Below are 7,756 nucleotides of genomic sequence, written 5' to 3'. Positions count from 1 at the left end.
CCGAATTGATGCTAAAAACACCGGTTGTTTTTGTTGGTTTTGTTCTCATGACTTGCCACTAATAATTATTCAGTGACATATCTTCTATAAATTCATAAGCATCCTCAGGTGTCTTATTATTGATAGTTCCGCTAGCGGCTATGTCAATCATTTGTCGAGTCGAAGGATTTAGGCCATTGTAAAACATTTGAACCTGTAGCCAGAGTGGTAACCCATGGTGAGGGCACCTTCTCAACAGATCCTTGTATCCCTCCCATGCATCGTAGAGTGTTTCTAAATCCATCTGCACAAAAGAGAAGATATCATTACGTAATTTGGCTGTTTTAGCCGGTGAAAAATATTTTAATAAAAACTTTTCAGTCATTTGTTCCCAAGTAGTGATTGACCCTCGTGGTAACGAGTTCAACCACTGTTTAGCTTTGTTCCTCAATGAAAAAGGGAATAATCGAAGGGGAATGGCATCATCAGAAACACCATTGATTTTAAAAGTGTCGCAAAACTATAAGAAATTTGCCAAGTGAGTGTTAGGATCCTCGTCCTGCAAACCATCAAACTGAACAAACTGTTGGATCATTTGAATGGTGTTAGGTTTCAGTTCAAAATTATTTGCAGCAACAGCAAGCCTAACTATGCTCGATTCATTTCCTGTTAAGAAGGTTTAGCATAATCATACATAGTACGTGGAGCAGGATTCTGATTAGCAGCAATCGCAGGTGGTAGCGGATTTTCTTGGTTTTCAGCCATTTCCTCAGTTGTGGTTGAAGTGTCATCCTCTTGCTCTTCCTCTGTGTATCGTAAGCTTTGCCTTATTTCTCTTCGATTTTTGCAAACTGTGTGATCGATCTCATTATCAAACAGTAATGGTCTCGACGGGTTTCTTCTAGTCATACACTATAAAAACCTGCCAGGAACGAATAAAAGAAAAATTAGAAAAAAATAAAAATTTAAATTGCAAATAAAGTAGAATGGCTAAAGTAATAAAAATCGAGTGTTCCTAATATCCTAGTTCCCCGGCAACAACGCCAAAAACTTGATACGTGATATTCGCAACAGGTTTTGAAAATTTATAATTAATCGTTCTTGAAACCAACTATTATCACGATGAAGGCAAGTGTACCTATCGAACAGTAGTATAGCTTTAGCAAGACCGGATTGTCGAACCCAAAGGAACCAAGAGTACTAGTAATTACTTTCTTTTTATTATCTAGCCTAAAAATTAAGGGATTTGTTTATCTAAACTAATTAACTAAACTAAGAGTGCACAGAGAGAAATTGGGGAAAAGCTTTTGGGAAAATTCGATTGATTAAGACAATACCCAAGGAAAAATCCATCTAGACTTCACTTGTTATTTGACTCTAAATCAGACGATTTATTCATTTGACTTGATCCGTAAAAATCCCTAAGTTATATTATTATCTCTGTCGAGACTAATAATGTCTAACCCTAGGTTGATTAATTGAAATCTCTTTCTAATTAACGCCCTAGTGTTGCATTAACTCAATCTATGGATCCCTTTATTAGGTTTCACCTTAATCCAGCAAAATCTTATCACCCTATCTCTAGGCGTGCAATCAAATTTGCTTAATTACGACAAATTTACTCTTAGACAGGGTCTTTTCCTCATCTGAATAAGAGCATTAACTTGAATCAATATCCTGAAATATTAAAACAAGAATTAAAAACACATAATTAAGAACAAGTCAAATATTTATCATACAATTCAGATAATAATAACAAGATCTGTCTTATGTTTCATTCCCCTTAGGTATTTAGGGGGTTTAGTTCATAATTATAAAAGAAAAAATCTTATAAGAATAATGAATACAAAACATAAAGAAAACCCAAAACCCCTGAATGGAAATTAAAGGGAGATCTTTAGTCTTGACGATGAATCCAGCTTCTAAGATGGACCAATTGGCTTCCCTTGATTAATTCCTTGCCTCCTACTCCGCATGTCTCTTCTAAGTGCCTCTTCAGGTGTTTAAATAGGCTTTTGAATGCCTAAGAGCCCTCAAAAGTGGCTTTTTTCGAATAGGACTGTACTTTTGCTTGACAGGGACACGCCCGTGTGTGATTGCTCCAGCCCGTGGTCAAGGTTGTTAAATAGGCACGAGCGTGTAGTCTACCCGTGTAAGTCGTGCTTCGATCCTGCCAAATGGACACGGCCGTGTGGCTTACCCGTGTGAGGAAGTTCAGGCTGTGTTGATTTCCCATGTGGGTCCATTTTCTCCGTTTTCGGCCCGTTTCTCACTCTTTTTACTCTCTTATGCTCACCTAAGTATAAAACATGAAATTAAAGAATTATGAGCATCGAATTCACCAAATTTAAGGCGAAACCATCCATAAATGTGCTAAGCATGGGGTAAAAATATGTATAAATTATGGTTTATCAAGGAGGAAATATTTTGTTTGGCGTTAATCACCTATATTTTGGCAGCTTGGCTGCATATATTTTGATATGTGTCGTAATGACACAATATGGTGTGTAGGGATAGATAGGTGTTTTTAACCCCACATGGTGTGATGGGATGGTCAGAGTTGGTGTGTAGAGGATAAGGGTAGGATTTTGCATATCTGAGCTCTGAATCTGTTATCTGAGATTGTTATCTAAATTTGGATTTGTATTTGACTGTGTACATGAGTTTGTATGTTTGCATGCTCAACTCTATTAGGTTACATGCTGAGTTTACAAAAACTCACATCTGTTTGTCTGCTCTATGCAGGTAATCCACAGAATTAGGTGGATCGGAGTGGCGGAGACTCAACGGTGACCACTCAATTGGAAACAATTTAAATTTGGCAATTTATGGTTTTACTTATGATTTTGGTTTTTATTTGAAAGTTTGTAATTTTGGGGACTCTCTAGACTTTATGATTATTAACTGTTAATTTTTAGTTTGTTGATAATCTGCATGCCTTGATAAATTATTTTATTAAACTGATAGTTTTTACACAAAAACAGGTTTTTCTAAAAATACGAATTGGATTTCTAAAATGAAATGGTTTTGTTAGACTTTCGCTGTAAAATAGGTATTGGCGAATAACTAAATAATTAATGTTTTCGAAAATGGATATAAAGTATATGAGTTGAATAACTGAAATGATTTTATGTAACTAAACCTATTCTCTGTAACTTCTACAGATTCGGCTATAACGTCCAGACCGATTTTGGGGTGTTACAACGTTTTCTTTTCCCAGATGAGAATCTATCACCAAATCGTAATCTTTTAATAACTCTAGCCACCTTCGTTGTCACAAATTCAACTATTTTTGTGTCATTAAGTACTTCAAACTGTTTTTATCAGTATAAACATGACATTTCTCGCCATATAAATAATGATGCCAAATTTTCAACACAAAAACAACTATGGCTAACTCAAGATCATGCGTCGAGTAATTCTTTTAGTAAGTTTTAAGTTGTCGAGAAGCATAAGTAATAACTTTGCCTACCTACATCAAAACACATCCCAAACTATTTAAGGAAGCATCACTGTAAACAATAAATTCTTTCCTCAATTTAGGCTATGTCAACATCGGTGCCCCTGTCAACATATTTTCCAATTGATTGAAACTTTGCTGACATTTCTCAGATCAAACAAAGGCAACATCTTAATTAACCGTTGATAATATCCAACTAATCCCAATAAATTGTGCACGTTAGAAACATTTTGCAGAGGCTTCTAGTTTAGAATAGCATAAATCTTGCTCGGATCAATTCGTATCCTTTTAGCCGAGATTACATGACCTAGAAATCTGACTTCTTTGTGACGAAGTTTAGATTTATTAAACTTTACATACAATTGTTGTTTGCGCAAGGTCTATAATACAATATTTAAATGTTAGGCATGCTCAGATTTGTTTTGGAATAAATTAGAATATCATAAATAAAAACAATGAGAACTTGTCGAGGTGCGACTGAAAAACTCTGTTTATCATATCGATAAACACCGCCAGAGCATTTGTTAACCTGAAAGGCATAACTAGAAACTCAATTGAATAAAACCTCTATAAATTAGTTCTTGCAATTGAGCTTTTAACTCGCTTAGTTCAGTTGGACCCATTCAGTATGGAGCAATCAAAATCAGAGTAGTCTCTGGCATTAGCTCAATAACAAATTAAACTTCTCGCTCTGGTGGTAAATCTGGCAACTTTTGAGAAAAAAAAATTTGTAAACTTACATACTGTTAGCACATTATCAACTTTCTTTTCTGATACTCTAGAATCTAGAATATAAGCTAAAAATGCATCACAACCTTTTCGGATCAATTTCTATGCTGAAATCGTTGAAATTATATTTGAAACACAAACATGCTTCGTGGATTCAATGGAAATCAACTCATCGTTCTAACATCTCAAATCAATCCTTTTTTGATGGCAATTCACAACAGCATCATGCATCGTCAACCAATCCATTCCCAAGATAGCGTCAAATTTTTTAAATGGCGTAACATCAAATCAAAAGGAAAGTTGTAGCCCTGAATTTTTAGTAGACATTATTTGTATACAAGATCAACTAAGACACTCTAACCTAAATGATTCGTTACTTTAATGACATAATCAATTGACTCAACTAGTAAATTCTTCTCAATTCCTAACATAGTGCATATATTTAAATATGTCGATCCGGGGTCAAGTAGTGCATATATAGTAACATCAAAGATAGAAAAGGTACCAGTAATAACACTAGGATTTGAGGTTTCCTCACGTGCACGGATTGCATAAGCTGTGACAGGAGCTTGAGCTATCAAAAAAATGCGTCCTTGGTCCCACTTCTACTGACTCCTACAACACCATTATTCTCTTGTCTTTTGTCTCTAGAAGAAGTACTGACAGGTTTTGTATTCTGATCCCTGTTCATCTTAGTTCGATTTGGGCAATCTCTTTTGTAATGACCAGGAGATCCACAAATAAAGCAGGATCTGTTTTTCTTTCTACATACACCAAAGCGATTTTGGTCACACTCACTACATTCTATTCAGGTATGGTCGAAAAATTTTATTCATTAAATCCATAAATATCACCGGGGCATTTGTTAATCTGAATGGCATCACCAAAAACTCATAATGCCCATATTTGGTTCTGAAAGCTGTCTTCAGCACATTTGAATCTTTTAATCGTAGCTGATAGTAACCAGATCGTATATCAATTTTTAAAAACACATTGGCACCTTTTAATTGATCAAATAAGTCATCTATATAAGGTAACGGGTACTTATTCTTTACTGTGACTTTATTAAGCTATCTGTAATCGATGCATAATCTCAATGATCTATCTTTCTTCTTTACAAACAATACTAGTGCAACCTATTGTGAAAAGTTGGGTCGGGCAAACCCTTTATCAACCAACTCTTGCAACTGTACCTTCAGCTCTTTCAATTCTGTAGGAGCCATTCTATATGGTGCAATAGATATCGGTGTCGTCCCTAGTACAAGGTCTACGGAAAATTCCACCTCTCTAGAAGGAGGTAAACCAGGTAATTCTTCTGGAAATACCTCAAGAAACTCACAAACAACCGACACCAATTGGATTTTCAACTATGATACTTTGATATACAATACAATAGCAAGATAAGCCTCATGCCCCTTTTTAATATATCTCTATGCTGATATTTTTGAATCAGATTAGACAACCCATCCAGTTTCTCAAATTCAACCCGGAGTAACTCACCATTTGATACTTCAATACAATGTATTTATGCTTACAATTTACCACTACATCATGTTGGGTTAACCAATCCATTCCCAATATTACATCAAATTCATCAAAGGATAACAACATCAAATTAGCTTGAAAACTATAACCCTCTATCATCAATGAGAAATTTTACAAATTTTATCCACCATAACATGCTGACCCAAGGGGTTTGAAATTTTAACCACAAATTCAGTGAATTCAACGATCATATTTTTAATAGACACAAATTTTGTGCATATATATGAATGCGTGGAACTAGGACCAATCAAAGAAATAATATCAGTATCAATTAGAGAGAATGTACCAGTGATAACATTGGGTGCCGAAGCATCTTCCCTTGCACGTATTGCATATGTTCTTGCTGGAGCCTGAGCCTTGGATTTAGCTGTTGAATCCTTTGCAGCACTATGACTACCACCGATATTTCTAGAATACCGTGGTGTTCTACCCTTCGAGACAAGATTACTCAACTTCAGGGTCTGTTCAATGTCTTTCTCAACCATTTTTGGGCAATCTTTAAGAAAATGGTTGAGAGAACCACACTTAAAGCAAGCCTCACTTCTCATCCAACACTCTCGAAAATGCAATTTATTACAGACATTGCATCGTGGTTTGGGGTTTCTAATGCTCTGAACACTGGTTGTTAAGGGAGCTGAAGACCTTGGGTAGGTGCGTTTAGAACTTCGTTCCTTTCTTGAAAACTTCCTTGATGTAGTAAAATGCTCATGAAAATTCTTTGATTTCTTTGAAGCAAATGATTGCCTCTTGTTCATAATCTTTTGTCCAGAACCCTAGCTTCCCTTTTCGTTTGCCTATTTTCTTTGCTTAATTGCTCGGCCTTGTATGCTCATTCAGCCAACACCCCTGAATGCTCTTAACTCCAACATTCCAATTAACAACTTGATTTCTTCGTTTAGTCCTTCTTCAAATCATTTGCACATTTTGGCCTCAGTCTGAACCTATTCACTAACATACTTGCACAATCTAACAAAATCTCGGTCATACTCGGACTCTGTCATATTTCCCTATTTGAGCTCTAGAAATTCCTTCTTTTTCTAGTTATGCTTCTTTTTAAACTCTATTTAGAAAAATTCCCATGTCATATTTTCTCTTGGTACCACAAAAGATATGGTTTTCCACCAATAGAAGGTTGTGTCTTTTAGCAAAGATACCGTACATTTTAGACATTTGACTGGTGTACATGATAACTCATCTAGAACACGAATAGTATTTTCCAGCTAGAACTTGGCCCTCTCTAGATCGTCATCAACCGTAGTCTTAAATTCTTCAGCCCCATGTTTTCTGATTTTATCTACTAGAGCCTTACCAATTCTAATAAGTCTAACATCCTGTGGTGTTTCATCATGTTGTAAAGTAGGTAGGGGAGGTCGTTGAATAGCAGGGTTTGTTCTCATATATTCACTAAACCATTCATTCATCAATTCAAAGAAGGCTGCTTTTGCCGCCTCACTTTGGCCCTCAGATACGGGCCTTCTATTACCACTAGATGCAGCTCATTGTGTAACAGCCCAATTTTGGGGCTAGTCGGAATAGTGGTCTCGGGACCACAAGTCCAAAGTCAAAGAAATTATTTTATTATTATTTTTGGAGTCATATCATGTTTATAGTATTACATGAAAAAATTGGTGAGTTAATTTTGACGTTTGTAAGCCCAATTGCGAAAAAGGACTAAATTGCATAAAGTGAAAAAGTCCTAAATTGATAGCTAAAGGTGTCAAATAGTTAGAGAACCAAAATTGGGGGTCTTTAAAGGGCAACTAGACCCTATTGAGATTGCTTGGCCGGCCATAGGAGACATATGTGGTCAAACTTTTCAAAATTTGTTGGGTTAGGTGGCTAATTTTGACTAAAATAGAAATAAAATAAAGAAGGATGATATCATCCCTTTCTCATCTCTTTTCTCCACCAAAAATTGGCCATTAAAGGGGGGTTTGAGAGCTTAAAATTTTTAGCAACTTGAAGCTCTTACAAGTACGTGATTTCCATGTCCTTTGTTGATGATTTTTGTATTTTTGAGACCCTTGAAGCATGAGCTTTCAA

The 7,756-nt window shown here is 35.8% G+C and overlaps 1 non-coding gene across 1 annotated transcript; it reads left to right on the top strand.

Moving 5' to 3' along the window:
* Nucleotides 1-209: 209 nt before the first annotated feature.
* Nucleotides 210-316, top strand: LOC121210774 (small nucleolar RNA R71). Its single transcript, XR_005905890.1, has one exon. It is a non-coding gene; the product is annotated as a small nucleolar RNA R71 (small nucleolar RNA).
* Nucleotides 317-7,756: the final 7,440 nt, after the last annotated feature.

Source organism: Gossypium hirsutum, chromosome A11 (genome assembly GCF_007990345.1).
Source record: "Gossypium hirsutum isolate 1008001.06 chromosome A11, Gossypium_hirsutum_v2.1, whole genome shotgun sequence".
NCBI classification, from domain to species: Eukaryota; Viridiplantae; Streptophyta; class Magnoliopsida; order Malvales; family Malvaceae; genus Gossypium; species Gossypium hirsutum.
This window is presented reverse-complemented; position numbering and strand designations above follow the sequence as displayed.